Source organism: Staurois parvus, unplaced genomic scaffold (genome assembly GCF_062004578.1).
Source record: "Staurois parvus isolate SC_StPar_1 unplaced genomic scaffold, SC_StPar_1.0 ptg000850l, whole genome shotgun sequence".
NCBI lineage: Eukaryota > Metazoa > Chordata > Amphibia > Anura > Ranidae > Staurois > Staurois parvus.
The window spans coordinates 1335426-1359516 of NW_028318646.1; the positions used below are offsets into that span (position 1 = coordinate 1335426).

The window sequence follows — 24091 nt, forward strand, 5'->3', positions numbered from 1 at the left end:
GCTATCTAGGAGGGGCGCCAACACTATCGGAAGTCACCAGTGACACTAATACAGTGATCAGTAAAAATCTGTTCACTGTAATCAATGACACTGGTGACAGGGCAGTGAAGGGGTTAACTGGGGGGGGGCGATCAAGCGGTTAAATGGGATTTCTGGTGCACTAGCGGGAAAACTGGCGCTATCTGGGAGGGGCGCTAACACTATCGGAAGTCGCCAGCGACACTGATACAGTGATCAGTAAAAATCTGTTCACTGATCAATGACACTGGTGACAGGGCAGTGAAGGGGTCAACTCGGGGGGGGGGGCTATCAAGGGGTTAGACGGGATTATTGGTGTATTAGCGGGCAATCTGGCGCTATCTGGGAGGGGCGCTAACACTATCGGAAGTCGCCAGCGACACTGATACAGTGATCAGTAAAAATTGCTTCACTGATCAGTGACACTGGTGACAGGGCAGTGAAGGGGTTAACTGGGGGGGAGATTAATGAGTTAAATGGGATTACTGGTGTACTAGCGGGCAATCTGGCGCTATCTGGGAGGGGCGCTAACACTATCGGAAGTCGCTAGCGACACTGATACAGTGATCAGTAAAAATTGGTTCACTGATCAGTGACACTGGTGACAGGGCAGTGAAGGGGTTAACTGGGGGGAGGCGATCAAGGGGTTGAACGGGATTACTGGTGTACTGGCGGGCAAACTGGCGCTATCTGGGAGGGGCGCTAACACTATCAGAAGTCGCTAGCGACACTGATACAGTGATCAGTAAAAATTGGTTCACTGATCAGTGACACTGGTGACAGGGCAGTGAAAGGGTTAACTGGGGGGAGGCGATCAAGGGGTTAAACGGGATTACTGGTCTACTGGCGGGCAATCTGGCGCTATCTGGGAGGGGCGCTAACACTATCGGAAGTCGCCAGCGACACTGATACAGTGATCAGTAAAAATTGGTTCGCTGATCAGTGACACTGTTGACAGGGCAGTGAAGGGGTTAACTGGGGGGGGAGATTAAGAGGTTAAATGGGATTACTGGTGTACTAGCGAGCAATCTGGCGCTATCTGGGAGGGGCGCTAACACTATCGGAAGTCGCCAGCGACACTGATACAGTGATCAGTAAAAATTGGTTCACTGATCAGTGACACTGGTGACAGGGCAGTGAAGGGGTAACTGGGGGGGGGGCGATCAAGGGGTTAAATGGGATTACTGGTGTACTAGCGAGCAATCTGGCGCTATCTGGGAGGGGCGCTAACACTATCGGAAGTCTCCAGCGACACTGATACAGTGATCAGTAAAAATTGGTTCACTGATCAGTGACACTGGTGACAGGGCAGTGAAGGGGTAACTGGGGGGGGCGATCAAGGGGTTAAACGGGATTACTGGTGTACTGGCGGGCAATCTGGCGCTATCTGGGAGGGGCGCTAACACTATCAGAAGTCGCCAGCGACACTGATACAGTGATCAGTAAAAATTGGTTCACTGATCAATGACACTGGTGACAGGGCAGTGAAGGGGTTAACTGGGGGGGGGGCGATCAAGGGGTTAGACGGGACTACTGGTGTATTAGCAGGCAAACTGGCGCTATCTGGGAGGGGGGCTAACTCTATCGGAAGTCGCCAGCGACACTGATCAGTAAAAATCGCTTCACTGATCAGTGACACTGGTGACAGGGCAGTGAAGGGGTTAACTGGGGGGGGTGATCAGGGGGTTAAATGTTACCTAGAGTGTTCTAACTGTCAGTGTGTAGTGTTTTACTCACTGTTTGGATGTCTTCTTCTCTGTCTGGAACGGAATGTGTCCAGGCAGAGAAGAATGACATCATATCCTGCCCTGTGTAAATGTCAACACTGGACAGGATAGGACAGGGACCGATCATGAGATTTCAGCCAGAAATCACTGGCTGAAATCTAATGATTGATCCCTCCTGGATCGAATCCTGTCACCCGCGGGTCGGCGGGAGCGCACGTGCGCGCCCCCTACCCGCGAATGTGTCGGGAGCGTGGAGCACGTTTTAAAACGTGCTTTTGCACTCCACTGCCGCCCTGCACACGTATATACACAGTGGCAGGGCGGCAAGCGGTTAAATTAATGAGCTGAGGAAAAAAAGTCAAAAATTCCACATTCACACAGGTCCTCTGTCCTGTACAGCATGAATGAGGGGGTTGTTCATGTGGAGCCACCTGTTACACTATGGGGACACAGCAGCTGTATGAACACAGGTTTTAACCTGACAGGTGTGCAGGTGTGGGGAAGTGGCCCTGAATGCTCACTGTACATTCACATGTACAGGGCTGTACACCTGCACCCATATGTTTGTCAAATTAGGACCTGCAGCATTTCCATAGTGTAACATAGGTTGCCTGCAAACGGTGACAGCCACAAAAACAAACCCTTGATTCACACTCTACAGGCCACAGCACCCATATGAATGAGCCCCAAGGCTTCAATTACACACACAGCTTTATTTATGAACTCAGTACAGTTTTATCATTTAGATTTCACAGGAATATGGTTGGGATTATGTCTATTAATAATGTTTTTAGTGTATTTTTACCATAAATATAATTTGGATATTTTCTCTGGCGGTGGGGGGCTGTCAGGTATGCTGTATGGGGCCCCATGATATCTAACAGTGGCCCTGGGTGTATGCTTGTGTCTGTGCCACCTGTATAGTTAGGCAGAACAATAACTTCTTCTATGGAATACCTTGAACCTCTGCTATGTACCTCAATGTATCTAGGAATTGGACATGTTTTCAACTGAAAATACAACAATTATTAGTAATGTTTCCCCGGCAAATGAGGATCAGCTCCTCGGTGGAGAACAGCGATCTTGCCATGTCCAGATGTGGTCTGGAATTCCACAAAAGAACAATTCACAAAGCCAAAAAATAGACTTGCAAATTACCACTAAACTCTCCTAACTACACTCCCATCCACTAACACTCCCCACTACCACTTCCGGGTGTGTGCAAACTTCCTTCCGCCAACATCATGACGTATTTCCGGTATGACAGCTGCTCTAGCGCCTCCTCCAACAGCCGTCTTGGCGTTTATTTGTGCACCATAGCAATTTTCCATGCGGCTCCATTGTGTATATTATTAATTGCAACAAACAAGTCAAAGCTGCTCTTTTTCTTTAGTATGTTTCACTTAAAGGATTCTGTACTCTATTTTGGATGTCTTCTTTTATTTTCATATAAATCTTGTGAATAAAAGGCCTTTCAATGGCTCTCTTGGCATACTTTGCCTAAGCAGTATTTGTCATTGTGCATAATGCCTAGCTATTCTATACAATACCTGAGTATAGTATATAGCAGGACGACTAAAACATGTTATGTTTTCAGGACTCTCTTTTCATACATTGCCTAAGTGGTATTTTGCTTAGGTATTCAATAGAATGCCTAGGTAAAGTATATAACACATTTAATTAACTCAGACATGTCATCTTTTCAGGACTCTCTTTTCATACGTTGCCCAAGCAGTATTTGTCATTCTACATAATGCCTAGGTAGTCTATAGAATGACTAGAAAAAGTATGTAAGAAAATAAAAATTAGGCAGACATTTTACACTTTGTAAAAAACATCACACATTGTATATAATACTAAAGAAATACTAAATTCTAACGAATACTGGATTTCATACTTTGCCAGTAGCATACGCTATCACTGCCTGATCTGCTGCAGTAAACGGATTTTGAGTATAGCTGCTATTTATTGTTTATCTCAGAGCAGGTGGAGAGTGAAATTGCTAGGGGGGGGGGGGGGTGACAAAAAATGTTTGCCCAGGGTCCAAACAATATTAAAGATGGCCCTGGATAGATAGATAGATAGATAGATAGATAGATAGATAGATGGATAGATGGATAGATGGATAGATATATGGATAGATAGATGGATAGATAGATATTTAAATTAATCTGAGTGAATCTCTGCAGACAGCATACAGACGGCATTTTAAGCCTGTGATGTGTAATTTTATTATCTCTGTTTTCTGTGTCACCGATCACATTCAGACTTCCAAGGTAGGTTTTGATCTGATAAGTAATAGACATTTTTTAGTGCTGTCATATTTTACATGAGGTGTTCCATATGTGAGAACAAGGAGATTGCAGGGGGTAGAGGTTGCTATGCATTCCAAAATTATTGACACAAAAAATGTATTAGAGTCTGCAGAGACACTTGTATAAAAATATGAATGACTGATTTGGTGGGCTGTGTATGAACTCCAAGGCCAAATATTTGAGTTTTACTGTAGTGTATCATCCAACCCTGTAATGGACTTCTCCTTCTGAGTTTAAATATGATAAATATTTAAAATTCAGCCTGACAAAATCCAGATGTGTCCAAAGGCTAGTTTTTAGCTGACCAGACAATTAAATCTCGTTAAGGTCTTCAAATACGACCCCCCTTTTATTGTATTATACAGATATATGAAGCAGTACCCTGTCCTGATCTCTAAATTGTGATCTACATTAAATGTCTGGTGGCAATTTACATTTCTATTTTATGGCCTTGAAAAGTATTGGAAAATGTACATGCCTTCAAAAAGGGGTCAGTCTCAAATTTTCAGCAGATATGTGTATATCTTTGTTGATTTTCACTCCAATTTTTATAAATAAGATAAAAAACCTTAAAGTGAGTGCTAAAAAAATAAGTTGCTAGTTGGATTTTATTGGTGCCTGTTCATGTCTGTAGAAGCTTTCATTGCACATTGTTTACCTAAAAGTCAGCCTGTTAGGAGCTTTGGCATGTCTTTGTGATGAAATGTGCATGCCCCTTCCCTCCACCCACACATTCCTTTTGGCCAGTGAGACATTTCATCATAACAATGGGCCAACATGAATATGGGGGTGTTTCAGAAGGTTTCAGGCAAGATCCAACACCACCTTGCATACATTTAGGTGCCTACAATTTATACCTGCTAGCCTTCAGTTCACTCCCCACTGATCCTTTTGCTGCGTGAAGTGAAGAGTAAAAACTCAGGTATGTGTCACATACAGTGGGGCAAAAAAGTATTTAGTCAGCCACCAATTGTGCAAGTTCGCCCACTTAAAAAGATGAGAGAGGCCTGTAATTGGCATCATAGGTAGACCTCAACTATGAGAGACAAAATGAGAAAAAAAATCCAGACAATCACATTGGCTGATTTGGAAAGAATTTATTTGCAAATTATGGTGGAAAATAAGTATTTGGTCAATATCAAAAGTTCATCTCAATACTTTGTTATATATCCTTTGTTGGCAATGACAGAGGTCAAACGTTTCCTGTAAGTCTTCACAAGGTTGGCACACACTGTTCCTGGTATGTTGGCCCATTCCTCCATGCAGATCTCCTCTAGAGCAGTGATGTTTTGGGGCTGTTGCTGGGCAACACGGACTTTCAACTCTCTCCAAAGGTTTTCTATGGAGTTGAGAGATGGAGACTGGCTAGGCCACTCCAGGACCTTGAAATGCTTCTTACGAAACCACTCCTTCGTTGCCCGGGCGGTATGTTTGGGATCATTGTCATTAGAGATGAGCGAATTATTCAAAAATTTGATTCGGCTGATTCGCCGAATTTGCGGGAGAAATTCGATTCGATGCGAATTTATTCGCCGCGAATTTAACTTATTTAAAGGGTTTCTAGGCTTCAGAGAGCCTTTATATTAGTGCAGAACACTGTACCTTTAATTTAAATGCCCTTGGAGTCTGCTGGGGAAGAGAAATAATACTGTCAGTCAGTATGACATGCAGATGAGTGCCGTCGATCTTAGAATCACCGCACACTTCACTCATTTGGGCAGTCACGGGGCACGAAGAAGAAGAAGAAGAAGAAGAAGAATGAAAAGAAGAATGAAAAGAAGAAGAAGAAGAATGAAAAGAAGAAGAAGAAGAATGAAAAGAAGAATGAAAAGAAGAAGAAGAAGAATGAAAAGAAGAAGAAGAAGAATGAAAAGAAGAATGAAAAGAAGAAGAATGAAAAGAAGAAGAAGAATGAAAAGAAAAAGAAGAAGAATGAAAAGAAGAAGAAGAAGAATGAAAAGAAGAATGAGAAGAAGAATGAAAAGAAGAATGAAAATAAGAAGAAGAATGAAAAGAAGAATGAAAAGAAGAAGAAGAATGAAAAGAAGAATGAAAAGAAGAAGAAGAATGAAAAGAAGAAGAAGAATGAAAAGAAGAATGAAAAGAAGAAGAAGAATGAAAAGAAGAAGAAGAAGAAGAAGAATGAAAAGAAGAATGAAAAGAAGAAGAAGAAGAATGAAAAGAAGAAGAAGAAGAATGAAAAGAAGAAGAAGAAGAAGAATGAGAAGAAGAATGAAAAGAAGAATGAAAAGAAGAATGAGAAGAATGAAAAGAAGAATGAAAAGAAGAAGAAGAAGAATGAAAAGAAGAATGAAAAGAAGAAGAAGAAGAAGAATGAAAAGAAGAAGAAGAATGAAAAGAAGAATGAAAAGAAGAAGAATGAAAAGAAGAAGAAGAAGAAGAATGAAAAGAAGAAGAAGAAGAATGAAAAGAAGAAGAATGAAAAGAAGAATGAAAAGAAGAAGAAGAAGAATGAAAAGAAGAAGAAGAAGAAGAATGAAAAGAAGAAGAAGAAGAAGAATGAAAAGAAGAATGAGAAGAAGAATGAAAAGAAGAATGAAAAGAAGAATGAAAAGAAGAAGAAGAAGAAGAATGAAAAGAAGAAGAAGAATGAAAAGAAGAAGAAGAACAATGAAAAGAAGAAGAAGAATGAAAAGAAGAAGAAGAAGAATGAAAAGAAGAATGAAAAGAAGAAGAAGAAGAATGAAAAGAAGAAGAAGAAGAATGAAAAGAAGAATGAAAAGAAGAAGAAGAAGAATGAAAAGAAGAAGAAGAAGAATGAAAAGAAGAAGAATGAAAAGAAGAATGAAAAGAAGAAGAAGAAGAATGAAAAGAAGAAGAAGAATGAAAAGAAGAATGAAAAGAAGAAGAATGAAAAGAAGAAGAAGAAGAAGAATGAAAAGAAGAAGAAGAAGAAGAATGAAAAGAAGAATGAGAAGAAGAATGAAAAGAAGAATGAAAAGAAGAATGAGAAGAATGAAAAGAAGAATGAAAAGAAGAAGAAGAAGAAGAATGAAAAGAAGAAGAAGAATGAAAAGAAGAAGAAGAACAATGAAAAGAAGAAGAAGAAGAATGAAAAGAAGAAGAAGAAGAATGAAAAGAAGAATGAAAAGAAGAAGAAGAAGAATGAAAAGAAGAATGAAAAGAAGAAGAAGAAGAATGAAAAGAAGAAGAAGAAGAATGAAAAGAAGAAGAATGAAAAGAAGAATGAAAAGAAGAAGAAGAAGAATGAAAAGAAGAAGAAGAATGAAAAGAAGAATGAAAAGAAGAAGAAGAATGAAAAGAAGAAGAAGAAGAATGAAAAGAAGAAGAAGAAGAATGAAAAGAAGAATGAAAAGAAGAAGAAGAAGAATGAAAAGAAGAAGAAGAAGAATGAAAAGAAGAATGAAAAGAAGAAGAAGAAGAATGAAAAGAAGAAGAAGAAGAATGAAAAGAAGAAGAATGAAAAGAAGAATGAAAAGAAGAAGAAGAAGAATGAAAAGAAGAAGAAGAATGAAAAGAAGAATGAAAAGAAGAAGAAGAATGAAAAGAAGAAGAAGAAGAAGAATGAAAAGAAGAAGAAGAAGAAGAATGAAAAGAAGAATGAGAAGAAGAATGAAAAGAAGAATGAGAAGAATGAAAAGAAGAATGAAAAGAAGAAGAAGAAGAAGAATGAAAAGAAGAAGAAGAATGAAAAGAAGAAGAAGAACAATGAAAAGAAGAAGAAGAAGAATGAAAAGAAGAAGAAGAAGAATGAAAAGAAGAATGAAAAGAAGAAGAAGAAGAATGAAAAGAAGAAGAAGAAGAATGAAAAGAAGAATGAAAAGAAGAAGAAGAAGAATGAAAAGAAGAAGAAGAAGAATGAAAAGAAGAAGAATGAAAAGAAGAATGAAAAGAAGAAGAAGAAGAATGAAAAGAAGAAGAAGAATGAAAAGAAGAAGAAGAAGAATGAAAAGAAGAATGAAAAGAAGAAGAAGAAGAATGAAAAGAAGAAGAAGAAGAATGAAAAGAAGAATGAAAAGAAGAAGAAGAATGAAAAGAAGAAGAACAATGAAAAGAAGAAGAAGAAGAATGAAAAGAAGAAGAAGAAGAATGAAAAGAAGAATGAAAAGAAGAAGAAGAAGAATGAAAAGAAGAAGAAGAAGAATGAAAAGAAGAATGAAAAGAAGAAGAAGAAGAATGAAAAGAAGAAGAAGAAGAATGAAAAGAAGAAGAATGAAAAGAAGAATGAAAAGAAGAAGAAGAAGAATGAAAAGAAGAAGAAGAATGAAAAGAAGAATGAAAAGAAGAAGAAGAATGAAAAGAAGAAGAAGAAGAAGAATGAAAAGAAGAATGAGAAGAAGAAGAATGAAAAGAAGAAGAAGAAGAATGAAAAGAAGAATGAAAAGAAGAAGAAGAAGAATGAAAAGAAGAAGAAGAAGAATGAAAAGAAGAAGAATGAAAAGAAGAATGAAAAGAAGAAGAAGAAGAATGAAAAGAAGAAGAAGAATGAAAAGAAGAAGAAGAAGAATGAAAAGAAGAATGAAAAGAAGAAGAAGAATGAAAAGAAGAAGAAGAACAATGAAAAGAAGAAGAAGAATGAAAAGAAGAAGAAGAAGAATGAAAAGAAGAATGAAAAGAAGAAGAAGAAGAATGAAAAGAAGAAGAAGAAGAATGAAAAGAAGAATGAAAAGAAGAAGAAGAAGAATGAAAAGAAGAAGAAGAAGAATGAAAAGAAGAAGAATGAAAAGAAGAATGAAAAGAAGAAGAAGAAGAATGAAAAGAAGAAGAAGAATGAAAAGAAGAAGAAGAAGAATGAAAAGAAGAATGAAAAGAAGAAGAAGAAGAATGAAAAGAAGAAGAAGAAGAATGAAAAGAAGAATGAAAAGAAGAAGAAGAAGAAGAAGAAGAATGAAAAGAAGAAGAAGAATGAAAAGAAGAAGAAGAACAATGAAAAGAAGAAGAAGAAGAATGAAAAGAAGAAGAAGAAGAATGAAAAGAAGAATGAAAAGAAGAAGAAGAAGAATGAAAAGAAGAAGAAGAAGAATGAAAAGAAGAATGAAAAGAAGAAGAAGAAGAATGAAAAGAAGAAGAAGAAGAATGAAAAGAAGAAGAATGAAAAGAAGAAGAAGAAGAATGAAAAGAAGAAGAAGAATGAAAAGAAGAATGAAAAGAAGAAGAAGAATGAAAAGAAGAAGAAGAAGAAGAATGAAAAGAAGAAGAAGAAGAAGAATGAAAAGAAGAATGAGAAGAAGAATGAAAAGAAGAATGAAAAGAAGAATGAGAAGAATGAAAAGAAGAATGAAAAGAAGAAGAAGAAGAAGAATGAAAAGAAGAAGAAGAATGAAAAGAAGAAGAAGAACAATGAAAAGAAGAAGAAGAAGAATGAAAAGAAGAAGAAGAAGAATGAAAAGAAGAATGAAAAGAAGAAGAAGAAGAATGAAAAGAAGAAGAATGAAAAGAAGAATGAAAAGAAGAAGAAGAAGAATGAAAAGAAGAAGAAGAAGAATGAAAAGAAGAAGAATGAAAAGAAGAATGAAAAGAAGAAGAAGAAGAATGAAAAGAAGAAGAAGAATGAAAAGAAGAATGAAAAGAAGAAGAAGAATGAAAAGAATAAGAAGAAGAATGAAAAGAAGAAGAAGAAGAATGAAAAGAAGAATGAAAAGAAGAAGAAGAAGAATGAAAAGAAGAAGAAGAAGAATGAAAAGAAGAATGAAAAGAAGAAGAAGAAGAATGAAAAGAAGAAGAAGAAGAATGAAAAGAAGAAGAATGAAAAGAAGAATGAAAAGAAGAAGAAGAAGAATGAAAAGAAGAAGAAGAATGAAAAGAAGAATGAAAAGAAGAAGAAGAATGAAAAGAAGAAGAAGAATGAAAAGAAGAAGAAGAAGAAGAATGAAAAGAAGAATGAGAAGAAGAATGAAAAGAAGAAGAATGAGAAGAATGAAAAGAAGAATGAAAAGAAGAAGAAGAAGAAGAATGAAAAGAAGAAGAAGAATGAAAAGAAGAAGAAGAAGAATGAAAAGAAGAATGAAAAGAAGAAGAAGAAGAATGAAAAGAAGAAGAAGAATGAAAAGAAGAATGAAAAGAAGAAGAAGAAGAATGAAAAGAAGAAGAAGAAGAATGAAAAGAAGAAGAATGAAAAGAAGAATGAAAAGAAGAAGAAGAAGAATGAAAAGAAGAAGAAGAATGAAAAGAAGAATGAAAAGAAGAAGAAGAATGAAAAGAAGAAGAAGAAGAATGAAAAGAAGAAGAAGAAGAATGAAAAGAAGAATGAAAAGAAGAAGAATGAAAAGAAGAAGAAGAATGAAAAGAAGAAGAAGAAGAAGAATGAAAAGAAGAAGAAGAATGAAAAGAAGAAGAATTCCAGTACAGCAAAAAGTGTATCTGCAGAGAGCTCCGCTATTTCTGACAGTTCTCTGACAGTTCCTTCACATTTACTGCGGTTGAAACATTGTATCTATTTATTTCCGAATAAAAACATCTGTATCCTAAATGGAAACAAATAGATACAATGTTTCAACCGCTGTAAATGAACTGTCAGAACTGTCAGAGAACTATCAGAAATAGCGGAGCTCTCTGCAGTGACACTTTTGCCGGCTGATCGGGGAAAATTCGATTCGTGCATCCAAAGTTGGCTAAAATTCGGATTCGATGCAAATCGAATTTTTCCTAATATTCGAAACGAATTCCACTTCGCCAAGTTCGATTCGCTCATCTCTAATTGTCATGTTGGAAGACCCAACCACATTTCATCTTCAATGCCCTTGCTGATGGAAGGAGGTTTGCACTCAAAATCTCATGATACATGGCCCCATTCATTCTGTCCTGTACATGGATCAGTCCTCCTGGTCCCTTTGCGGAGAAACAGCCCCAAAGCATGATGTTGCCACCCCCATGCTTCACAGTAGGTATGGTGTTCTTTGGATGCAACTCAGCATTCTCTCTCCTCCAAACACGACGAGTTGTGTTTCTACCAAACAGTTCTATTTTGGTTTCATCTGACCATATGACATTCTCCCAATCCTCTTCTGGATCATCCAAATGCTCTCTAGCAAACTTCAGACGGGCCCGGACATGTACTGACTTAAGCAGGGGGAAACGTCTGGCACTGCAGGATCTGAGTCCCTGGCGGCGTAGTGTGTTACTGATGGTAGCCTTTTTTACGTTGGTCTCAGCTCTCTGCAGGTCATTCACTAGGTCCCCCCGTGTGGTCCTGGGATTTTTGCTCACCGTTCTTGTGATCATTTTGAGCCCACGGGGTGAGATCTTGAATGGAGCCCCAGATCGAGGGAGATTATCAGTGGTCTTGTATGTCTTCCATTTTCTAATTATTGCTCCCACAGTTGATTTGTTCACACCAAGCTGCTTGCCTATTGCAGATTCAGTTTTCCCAGCCTGGTGCAGGTCTACAATTTTGTTTCTGGTGTCCTTCGACAGCTCTTTGATCTTCACCATAGTGGAGTTTGGAGTGTGACTGTTTGAAGTTGTGGACAGGTGTCTTTTATACTGATAACAAGTTCAAACAGGTGCCATTGATACAGGTAATGAGTGCAGGACAGAGGATCCTCTTAAAGAAGAAGGTACAGGTCTGTGAGAGCCAGAAATTTTGCTTGTTTGTAGGTGACCAAATACTTATTTTCCACCATAATTTGCAAATAAATTCTTTTCAAATCAGCCAATGTGATTGTCTGGATTTTTTTCCTCATTTCGTCTCTCATAGTTGAGGTCTACCTATGATGCCAATTACAGGCCTCTCTCAACTTTTTAAGTGGGAGAACTTGCACAATTGGTGGCTGACTAAATACTTTTTTGCCCCACTGTATCTGTTGGAGATCAAGCTGGAGAGGGGGTCTTCTCTCGCACCTCTTATCCAACATCCCTATTAGTAATGACAGGAGGTCTATTGACACAGAGTGTCATGAGGGCTGGTGTAGCAGGCAGCAGCAGCTTGTGTTTGCAGGATGCAGATGACCATAGATCACCAGACAGGAACCAGGAATCAGAACACAGTGACACTTGATCGGCATGCAGGAGCATAGCCAGTAGACATAACAAAAAAAATGTGTTTATTCGTTTTTGACAAGATTCAAATTTTTACAATGGATTTGAAGTATTCAAATAGAATTTGAATTAAAAATATTGAAGTGATCCGAGTTCATTGTGAAGAATAGCTGGTTTCATTCTATTCAAAATTGGAAGAAGGTTTTATGCTTTCTATTTTATTCTATTCTATTATTTTCTATTCTATTTTAATCTATTCGATTTTTATTCTATTCTGTTTTATTTTATTCTATTCTTTTCAAAATTAAAATTTTGGAAGACGGCTATATTTTTTAAATTTTGTTCAATTCTATTCAAAATTAAAATTTCAAAACATGGCTATATTCTTTCTATTTTCTTCTATTCTATTTGCCATTCATATTTCAAAATTAAAATTTCAGAGGACTGCTATATTCATTCTATTCTATTTTTTCTATTCTATTCTCTTTTTTTCTATTCTATTCTTTTACATTCTATTCTTTTATATTGTGTTCTAATCTGCTTTAATCTATTCTTTTTAAAATTTGAATTTCAGAACGTGACTATATTCCTTCTATTCTATTTAATTTTTCCTTCTCTATTCTTTTCTATTCTATTTGAAATTTGACGGCTATATTCTATGGCATTCTAATCTATTCAAAATTCAAATTTTGACATTTCAATTTTGGAAGACAGCTATATTCTATTTTGTTCTACTCTATTCTACTCTAATTTTACTTAATTTTTTCTATTCTATTCTATGTTTTATTTTATTTTATTCTTTTTCAGAAGGAGGCTATATTCTAACACTGATACACACGGTCTTTGAAGGAAATAAGCAATAGTCAGCAATATGTTTACATTTTGAATTTGTTTTCAAATTAAATTTAGTTTTTGAATTTGTTTTGAATTCAATTCAAATTCAGATAATTTGTTATTTTGGATGAAACGTTCTTTCATTGTTTCTGATTCATTTAAATTCATTTCTATTGTAAATCAGAAATTTGGACACATCCGAATCTCTGAAAAATTTAAAAATTTGCCAAAATTTTGATTCAGAACTAAACGCACCACACATTGCTAATAGCCTCGATACAAGCCAAAAGGTCATTAACAGTTGGGCAGCGAGGTACAGGAACATCAGGCAGAGACAGAGTCAGGATACAAGCCAAGATCGGTACACAGCCGGGCAGTGGGATACAATAACATAACGCAGGAATGGAGTTAAAGTACCAGCTGAGGTCACAACAGGTTGGCCGGAATCCAGAGGCAGGTCAAGAGTAAACCGGGTTATGCACAGGAAGGAAAATATAGCAAGTCAGGGTGCGGGTAAAGCAGGAACTAGCTAAAGACCATTCAGAAATCTGTTCATGTCATAGTCCACCTTAAATAGACAGTTTGGTGCCAATGCCAGTGGCAGGCATGTGCTTGCAGTAAATCTTTGCACTTGCAATAAGCATGCAATAATCTTCAATCTCCAATATGTACTGTTTTTTTTTACACCATGACAGAGCATACACAGGTCTGAAGAAGCTCTACTTCTCCCCATGTGACAGCAATGGGCGTGGGCAGTGGCGGACTGACAACTCATGGGGCCCCCGGGCAATAAGGGATCATGGGGGCTGTGTCCTAGCCCAAACTCAAAAAAGCCTATGAAAAAGGTACCACGGGCATCTCATGGGGCCCCCTACTGACCCCGGGCCCTCGGGAAGTGCCCAAGTTTCCAAATGGTCAGTTCGCCCCTGGGCGTGGGAGCATCCAGTTGCCAAGCATCAGCACTATCATACAGGAGAAAATGGAGAGAGTCACATTATTCTCCATTATACATGGTAGAAATTCAGGTTATCAAAGCTGCTGGTAGGGTTGCCAATAAAGTGAATCTGTTGTTTTGACTTTCATGGGCAAAACACAGTTTAATTTGAATTCTGTATATATTATTTAAAATACTTGATACTGTTTTAATTTTATGCTACATAACTTTTTTTTTGTCTGATACAGAATGCGAAGAATTAAATCTGTTGCAATTTTTCAATCAGCCCTATGGCAGCCTGGGGTCAACTTTGCTCATAAACTCAAGATAAATATTTCTCTTTCTGATTGCAGAATCCTAATTTTCTGTGGTGACCAGTGTCAGATTATTACATAATATTAAATATTAATTAACATTGTCTGGAAGCTGTAAACTGCAAGGGATACTGTAATGGATAAAAATCTGTTCACATGTAATTAAACAAAGGCTGAAGAGTACAGCCATTTTGGTTTAATTTACTCCATCTTGCTGTATCAACATGTATAATTGTATCTGTAAATTAATCTGTATTAATAAACAACAAAGATCATTTACAAAGAACAATGTAAAGTAGGTTGGTAGTACTGAGCCTTTTAGTTTACATTTGCTTTCATTACTGTATCCTTCATTGGCTACAAAGACCCATTATAGCTTTCATCATTCCATTAGGAATAATCATTCCATTACACGATCCTTTTCTCACAAAATATGCACATCGGTAAGACTCAGTAGGCAATCTCACTATAGAGCATGACAAAAAAAAGGCTGGTATAAAATTGGTCTAATGTTAATCATATGGCTAGGTTATTGCACTACTGTATTATAATCATTTATATTGCTGGTCAATTTGACCCCAATAATCAGTGTTTTCATACGTACTAAGAAATTGGCTTTTGTTTTTTTGCAAGTCTAAAGGAATACAAATATCACAATGGAAAATTAAAAACATGTTCAACATTTCTATTTAAAAAAAGAAAGAGATTCCCTTTTAGGTTTTTATTGATCTCTGTGTCCTCTGGGTGGATCTGTTGCACCTTCAGGACAAGAAGTAAAAATACATCTTTCCAGTGGGGCACAGACAGTAAAAATAAAATTATTGAGGTTTTTACCCTTCTCTACTCTATTCCAAACTGAAAAATATGTTTTTCCTACACATACACACTATTTGTCCACATATCAATTGATGTTTTTGTGCACCCTAGTTTCTCTTTCATCCAGTTTTAAAAACAAGTCCCAGAATTTCTGGAGCTGTAAACCCTACCTCCTTTCCCCAATTTGATGGTGTAAGTGTAACCAATTCTTGGGAGTGTTTGCTATTCTTATGACATTTAGACATTTGCTTACTCAGCAGTCCTTGGTAGAAGGTTCAATATTTCATATTCCATTGAGGCAAAATGTATATATGATAGATTGCAGGTTTCAATACATATCAATATTTCTCTCAGTTCTGAATGTATCTTATGTATTACATACAGCATTCAGTATACAGTATGTGCAAGTTCTAGAACTTTTTTAGAATATCAGCTGTGCTTTTGCAAAATTAAAATTCCCATCAAAGTCAATAGCATTTCCAAAAACTGTATTACAAGGCAGCAAATGGTGCGTGATTGTACAGAAAAGTATTAGAAGCTCCTGGCAGCTCTCCTCACTGAGATGATGAGGTCCCAAACAGTCTGAGTAACTTTTTTGCATCAGAGATACTGAGATAGAAAATGTGACTTGGTGGCAGGCAACAGCAGAAACAGATATAGGGTATCAGGAAGGAATATTTTCCCAGCAGGAGTAAATTGGATCATGCTTTGCTGGGTTTTTTTTGCCTTCCTCTGGATCAACTGTGGGTGTAGGATTATAACTCTTTTTTTTTATATGGTTGAACTGGATGGACTTTTGTCTTTTTCAGCCAGACTATGTAACTATGTATAAACAGTAGACATGTGCAGTTTGTTTCATTCTGAATCGAAATTCAGACAGATTTTCCGTAATTCGGAGATTATTTCAAAAACAAATTTGAAAACTAATTTGAATTTGAAAACAAGAATAGAATAAAAAAGAATAGAAAATAAAGAAATAGAAAATAATATAATAGAAAATAAAAGAATATAATAGGAAAGAATAGAGGAAAAAAGAGCAGAATAGAAAATAAAAAAATAGAACAGAATACAGTAGAAAATAATAGAGTAAAACAGAACAAAATAGAATAGAAAATAAAGGAAAAGAAAAGAATATAATTCATTTGAATAGAACAGAAAAGATTAGAATAAAAACTCAAAGAATAAAATAAAAAAGAAAAGAAAAGCTTAGACTAGAAAATCAAAGAATAGAATCAGTTAGAAAAGAATAGAAAATATTAGAATAGAAAAACAAAACATAGAATAGAAAATCAAAACATAGACTAGAAAAGATTAGAATAGAGAATCAAAGAATAGATTAGAATACAGTAGTATAGAAAAACAATAGAATAGAATAAAATAGAAAGAATATAACTACCTTCCAAAATTCAAATTTTTGATAGAATGAACTTGAATTAGAACAGAATACATTAGAATAGAATATAAAATGATAGGAGACCTTCATTTGCTTACTATTTCCACAACTTCTGTAGACCAGAGTCCGTTGGTTAGTCTGAGCCCTATAGTTGCACCAGCCAGTCTGCCTCCTACAGCTACACCTGCTGTGGTACTATCACCTTCAGAGCCCAGGGTCCCCATCCTTGAACGCTTCTTAGGGGACTAACGCAAATTTCAAGCTTTTAAAAATGCCTGTGAGCTGTATTTCGCATTGCAACCAAGGACCTTCTCACTAGAGGCTGTTAAAGTGGGGTTCATCATTTCTCTTCTTTTTGATGAACCTCAATCATGGGCACACAGCCTACTAGAACAAAAGAACCCCACGCTCAACTCCGTGATCACATTTTTCGAAGCCATGGGGGCTCTCTATGATGATCCCCAGAGGATCTCCACTGCTGAGTCCGCCCTCCATGCTTTACAACAAGGCCAACGGCCTGTGGAGGACTACATTGTGGATTTCCGCGAATGGTCAGCCGACAGCGGGTGGAACGATGCAGCACTAAAATACCAGTTCTGTCTTGGCCTTTCCGAATCCCTTAAGGACGTTCTAGCTAGGGTGTAAACTCCCTCCTCCCTGGAGGACCTGATCCAGCTCGCTACCCAATTAGATCGACGGCTACGGGAAAGGCGTTCTGAACATACTCAGTCCTTGCGCCCGAAGTGGGTTCTGCCAAAGTTTCTAAGACCAATGGCTCCGCTACCTATTGCTCCGCCCATCAGCAACTCGGAAGTAGAACCCATGCAAATTGGCCTTCTCCGACCCACTTTAACTCCAGAGGAAAGAGCACGCAGACGGCAAGGCAACCTATGTCTTTACTGCAGGGCCATGGGTCATTTCTTACGCAACTGCCCTGTGCGACCCAGTAAGTCCAGCCAACCTCATCCCTCGTATCTCCATCACCCTAACCACCCATGTCATTCTACCCATGTCATTACAGGTGGCTGGAAGGGAAGTCAAGTTGCGGGCAATCGTTGATTCAGGGGCTTGTAGCTGCTTCTTGGACATCAACCTTGACAAGAACCTAGAAATTCTGCTGCTTCCTAAGAAACAAAGGCTGGATGTATTACTGGCAGATGGCACCACCCCTAGTTCAGGACCCGTTACCCAGGAAACCATTCCCATCCTAGCGACAACAAGAATTCATCCGCTTTGCTGTCCTTAGATCCCCTATGTTCCCAGCCATCCTTGGTTGGAATACCTTGGTTGCAAGCCCACAACCCACAAATCGACTGGCCCAGGAAAGAAATTACCTTCCCATCGAGTTACTGCCTGCAACACTGCAGCAGCTCCACACCCTCCAATGTCCCTGTGTGCCTTTCAGTTCGGCCTACTTCAGATGCTAGTCAATCCGTTCCCTCTGTCTACCACAGTTTCCTGGATGTGTTCAATAAGAAAAAGGCCGACACTTTGCCTTCTCATCGATCCTATGACTGCCCTATTGAACTGCTTCCATGGGCAGAAATACCATTTGGATGAATTTTCCCATTGTCCGAACTGGATCTGGAAGCCCTCCGGCAATATATTGACAAGAACCTTGCCAAAGGATTCATTCATCCTTCTTCCTCCGCTGCCACAGGCATTTTCTTCATTGAGAAGAAGGATCAATCTCTCTGACCCTGCATCGACTGTAGAGAGCTCAACAAGATCACCATTAAGAATCGGTACCCACTCCCTCTTGTTCCTGAGTTATTTCAGAGGTTCTGGACAGCCCAAGTGTTCACTAAACTAGATTTACGAGGGGCCTACAATTTAGTTCGCATTAAGGAAGGTGATGAGTGGAAAAAAGCCTTCAGAACACTCTTTGGGCACTTCGAGTACCTGGTGATGCCGTTTGGATTATGCAACACCCCTGCAACATTCCAACACTTCGTAAACGACATCTTCAGGGAATACCTCGATCTCTTCTTGATCGTCTACCTGGACGACATCTTAATTGTCTCGGACTCTCTAGATATACATCGAGACCATAAGGTACTGACTACGCTGAGGACACATGGCCTGTACGCTAAGGCGGAGATGTGCGAGTTTGATAAACAGTCTATCCAGTTCCTGGGGCTTGTCATCTCCACTGAAGGAATCTCCATGGATCCTCAGAAAATCTCCACCATCTTGGAGTTGCCTGCACCTACTGACAAGAAAGGGGTCCAAAGATTTGTGGGCTTTGCCAACTTCTATCAGAAGTATATCCAAGGCTTTTTAACCATTATTGCCCCGATTACTCAACTCACCCGCCAGCATGCACGTTTTTTCTGGAGCCCAGAAGCACAAATAGCCTTCGAGTAACTAAAGAAGCAATTTACATTGGCTCCTCTGTTACGACATCCAGAACCAACACTTCCCTTCATCCTTGAGGTGGATGCATCGTAGGTGGCTACAGGAGCCGTGCTCTCACAACGCCAAGGTCCAAAAGCCCTGCTCCATCAGGTAGCCTTTTGTTCAAGGAAACTAAGTCGAGCGGAAAAGCACTACAACTTAGGTGGTAGGGAACTTCTGGCGATCAAAACGGCCTTCGAAGAATGGAGGTACCTTTTGGAAGGAGCTAGTCTTCACAGATCATAAGAATCTAGAATATTTAAGATCCGCTAATCGCCTAAGACCCCGGCAAGCTAGATGGGCCTTATACTTCTCCAGATTCAATTTTCATATAACCTACCACCCAGGAACCAAGAATGGGAAGGCAGATGCTCTATCCCGGCGCTGAGCAAATGTTTTGGTGCTATATAAATACTGTATAATAATATAATAATCCCGTATGTTCCCAGATTCAGTTGAACCTTCGCCCCCCCACACCATCCTGTCTGCCCCAAATTTTTTGGTAATCCAACCCAGTCTAAGATCATCGATTGAACAGGCCTAGACAAGCTATACCGAACCCGAACCAGACTCAATAAGGAGGCAGAATGGCTTTCTGTGGCACCAGGATAAGATCTTTGTACCCCAGGAGGTGAGATTCAAGGTTTTCAGGACATTCCACGACCATCAACTTGCTGGACACTTCGGGGCCCGTAAAACTATGGAACTAATCCAATGGTCCTTTTGGTGGCCCAACTTAAGTCAGGACTGCAGAGCCTACGTAAAATCCTGCACAGTGTGCCTTGTTCAGGTCGGTGGGCTCCAGTGAGGGCTTTTTAAATATGGGAGTGATATGTGCATGCTTTAGGGGGGAGGGGAAGATGCCAGTAGAGAGGGAGAGATTGAAAATGTGAGTGAGAGAGCATAGGATAGAAGAAGAGGGTGACCATAGTGTTTTTGAGGGAACAGGATTCAAGGGACAATTGGTTAGGTGGGCATCTGAGAACAGTTTGGTAACCTCTTCAATAGTAGCTGGGTCAAAAGAAGAAAGTGTTGACTGTGCTGTTGGACAAAGTATGTTAAGTTTCCTCACGTATTGCATCAATCTTGTCTTTGAAGTGATTGGCAATCTCTTGGACAGTCAGTGAGTTAGTGGGTAAAGGAGGTGGAGGACAAAGCAGAGAGTTAAAGGTAGCGAAGAGTCGGAGAGGACTGGATGACAAGGATAATAATAAGAGAGACAAAGTAAGTTTGTTGGCAGCATGGAAGAAGGAATGGTATTTTCGGAGGGCAGATTTATATAGGGTGAAGTCCTGCAGGGATTTGGTTTTATGCCACAGTCGTTAAGAATACAATAACGTCTCTTGAGATTTCTGGTGTTGTCAGTTTGCCAGGGTTGTAACGGTCGGGGCCTGATTCTTCATGTAATTAGAGGAGCAAGTGCATCCTCTGTGGATGAGAGTGAACTGTTGTAGACAAAGGTGGCCAGGTTAGGACAGGAAAGGGGAGAGACTTTGTCATAGATGTGGTCAGTAGCATAATAGAGAAGTGAAGGGTTAAAGTGGTGAAGGCTTCTACAAGTAATCATTTGCTGCTTGGAGGGATAGGTGGTTGAAGAAAAGGATACTGTGAAAGTGATGAGGTTGTGGTCAGAGAGAGGAAAGAGGGTGTTAATTAGGAGTGCAGAGATGGGAGAAGACCAGGTCAAGGGTATTATCATTAGAGTGAATAGAAGTGTGTGCCCATTGTGTTAGGTCAAAAGAAGAGGTTAAATTGAGAAGCTGAGCTGTAGCTGGACTGTTAACATTACTAGGAATGTTTAAGTCACCAAGAATGATAGTGGGTATAATTCCCAAGAATTTCACCTAGGTAGAAAGTCCCTAGGCTTTATCTCTGTTTAATACCCATACTCTGTCCTCCATGTTATGTATCAGAAGGTGCAGTGTTTCAGTTACATCCTATTTAGTCTCCGAGATCATAGTGTCAGATGTAGTGCAACACAACAATTTTAAAATTCTGGGTGCTCAAATCTTATTAACTATATGACAAATCATTAGAAAATGAAAGTAACTTTAAAATTGGTGGTGAAAATGTACTGGTGACTTACCCATACAAAGGGAAATGGGTCCTGACACTTCAAGTCTATTCAGATGGAAAATAAAGCTTTTGCCAGGTTTATCACAATGGGATGTTCTCCCATCTTGTTTGCAATTCTTTCAATGGAGATCTCATCAGGTACAGCTGACCTTAAAGCAAATGTAACTTTGTGTAAGTCTTTGTAATATACGGTTATCCCATATGTCCTATCAGGTTTCTTTACTGGGAACACCAGAGCCAAGAAGGCGCTTAAAGCAAATCTAAGGATCTCTATTTTCAACATTTCTTTGAATGGTCTTCCCAATTATCTTTGTAGCTATTATTGTTATTATTATTATTATACAGTGTTTATATAGCGCCAAAGGGTTTGTTCAGTGCTGTACATTAAAGTGGGGGGACAGTACATGAGACAATACAGTAACAATACAATACACGAGGGGTTCGAGGGCCCTGCTCTTTCGAGCTTACAATCTAGGAGCTATGTATATGGCAGTCTGTACTGCCAGAGACAAAATAGCTTAGCTGGGGATGGAATGTACAAGGGGTTCATTTCAGATGGCCTCTGACTGCAGCCCCTTACCAGATATGCTGTGTGAGGATACCCAAATGTGAATGCGCTACCTTCGATCTGGATTGGCTGTTCTTGAAGTAAATTTATCACAAGTATGTTATTAGGTAACTCTTAACCCAAAACATTTGTCCAAAATAGTGGTCCCTTAGCAAAAGCCAATTTCATTGTGTCCTGAACTCTGGTGTGGTCTTTCCTCCCAAACCTTCTACATGGGTTGCCTCTCCTTTATGATGGGAGGGGTTTCCTTGTAAAAACGAGACTTCGGCACCAGTGTTCTCTAAAGCCATCACATATGTAGAAGAAGGTGACTTCCCTTTCATTCAGTGACAGATTCATATGGGTGGAGGCTGCCTGGAGGCTTTGGAAATTTTATTTATGTAGGTCCACAGTATACAGAGGACTCTTGATGTGTGACTGTGGCTTACGCATGTGTTTGCAAATATGTGCAAACAAAACCCTCTGTTTTTAACACATACTGTTAGAAAGGCCCAAAATGGTTGTTTTGCAAGCTGGCTGGTAAGTGTGCTGGGAAATCTTTTGTTTGTTTTGCGATGTGCATTGTCATTCCATGTGCACCTTACTGCTAAGGCTGGTTATAGGTTGGGATGGTTGCCATTTTGTTTTTTCTTTCTGTATCACCAATAGTAGAATTCATTTATCAAGTATAAAAGGTAGGGACCCTCCTGGCAAGGTAATCCCCCCAATGTTCAGGACATTCCACCTGGTATGGTTTTTGGGGGGGGGGAGGTGATCATTCCTCCTTTTCATGGCCAGTGAGTCTGATTGCTCAACTATGGGTCTGGTCTGGATATTTGGCAAAAAGACCTCTTTTTAAAAAAGTTTTGTGGGCAGTTCCTTATTGAAAGTCATAAAAGACCAGAAGGGTATTTGGGGTGACCCATGCCATTTTTGTGTGAGGTCCCCCTTGACATCCATACCAGACACTCATCAACAAATAGGGGTCTAGGATGTATTTTTAGTGAGAACCCCATGCTATTTTTTTAGTCCCCCATCAATATCTATATAAGACCTTCATCTTGGATAAGGGTCTGGTATAGATGAAGAGAATCCCCAGATGCTTTGATTTACAAACAGAAATGCTCATTCAGGAGCTGTCATTTGTTGGCAATTTAATTAGCATTTTTTTCTTTATAAATGTCAATTTTGCTGTTCCAGGTTGTCTACATCATACAGGTGTGCCACTTCCCAGGCAGCTTAAGGGCATCCCCCAGGCACACTATTTTAATGATTTTTTTATGTTTTACTTTAAACATTATTAAAATTGCAGCTCTCTGCCAAATTAATTTTTTTTTCTTTGGTACAAGTTTCCCAGGGCAGTGGCCAGCTACTATACATTGGGTCCTCTCTTTATTGAGCCCGGTCCCATGCTTGAGTAAAACCTCCCCAGATCACAGCTTTATGTGCTTCCCACACACACAGAAAGGAAAGATCAGTATTAACATTTGCGCTGAAATAAGCCTCTGATTCCTATGTGAGATCCACCACTGTAGCAGAGCCCTGCAGAAGGGATTCACTTAAGTGCCAGGACCAGAACATTTGAGTCGTGGGGCCCCAGGTGAGGGATAGCATAATCTAAATGTTATATGGCCTATATCAGAAGCGGTGGTTAAGTGAAGGTGGGAGTGTTTAATCAGGAAAAAGTCAATGCATGAGTAAGAGTTATGCACTGAGGAATAATAATAATCTTTTGTATCTGGGCGGTGGATCTTTCAAACAGCAACTAGTTGGTTGATGTTTTATCCATTGAAGGAGATGTTTTATCTGTTAAGGGACAACTTGCTAAAGACGTGAAGTAGGGCCTGTGGAATCTATGGTTGGCTCCAGTACCAGATAAAAATCCCCCAAGTATTCTTGTATAGTCAGTAAACGTCAAATGAGTTTTCTAGTGCAGATTCTAAATAGTAGATTTGTGATTAGTTTGGTAAATAAACTGATATGTCATTATTTGAGTATTAAGATGGCTTTTCACAAAAATATGTCTCCCACATTTGTCTTTATATTCCACCTGAAGAGTCCAAGAGGTAATATGCGTGAGCAAAATACTCACATCTCTGGATTTTTTATCTGGGAGAACCTGCATGATATACAACCAGGAAATGTCTCTCAGTTATTTTAGGTATCTTTCCAACCAGAAAATGAGTTTCCTCTTGACCTCACCTGAAATGTATGCTTCTTCAGAATAATCTTCTTTAGAATAATTGTACATCTGTCTGGTGTATTTAACCCACTAACCCTAAATAAAAGAATATGTAATGAGGTCATAGCAGCAAGCAACAGGTAATAAGTAAGGGAGTTTGGCTTGTCTCTAAAGGTCTCTTGGTAAAGCAGAACAGCAGACAACAGATGTAATGCCCCCCACCTGAGTGCTTGAAAAAGAAAAGAGGGGGAGAGGGAGGGAGTCAGGGATGAGGGAGAGAAAAGGAGTCAAGGGGAAAAATTAAGTAGGGAATCAGCAGAGTAGTGTTTGATTAGTGAAATATACCATAATCAACCAAAAAGAGTAATGTGACTGCTAAGGTATAATGCATTAGCAAAACAGTCTTCAGGAAGAACCTGATAAAATTCCAAAGTGGTGAAAGGTGATAGAACATGCGGCAGAGAAGCCATTCATGTGCCAAAAATATGAACAGAAATGGATGGCATGCAGAGAAAAATCTCAGTGAGAAATAGTACCAAATAGAAACTTAAAAGTCAAAAAGCTATGCTGTAGAGTAAA

At 38.8% G+C, this 24091-nt stretch overlaps 1 long non-coding RNA gene across 3 annotated transcripts in view; it reads right to left on the minus strand.

The window, feature by feature from the left end:
- Window positions 1–24091, minus strand: part of LOC149443537 (uncharacterized) — a 113880-nt gene that overhangs the window by 44284 nt on the left and 45505 nt on the right. The gene's annotated exons all lie outside the window — the stretch shown is intronic.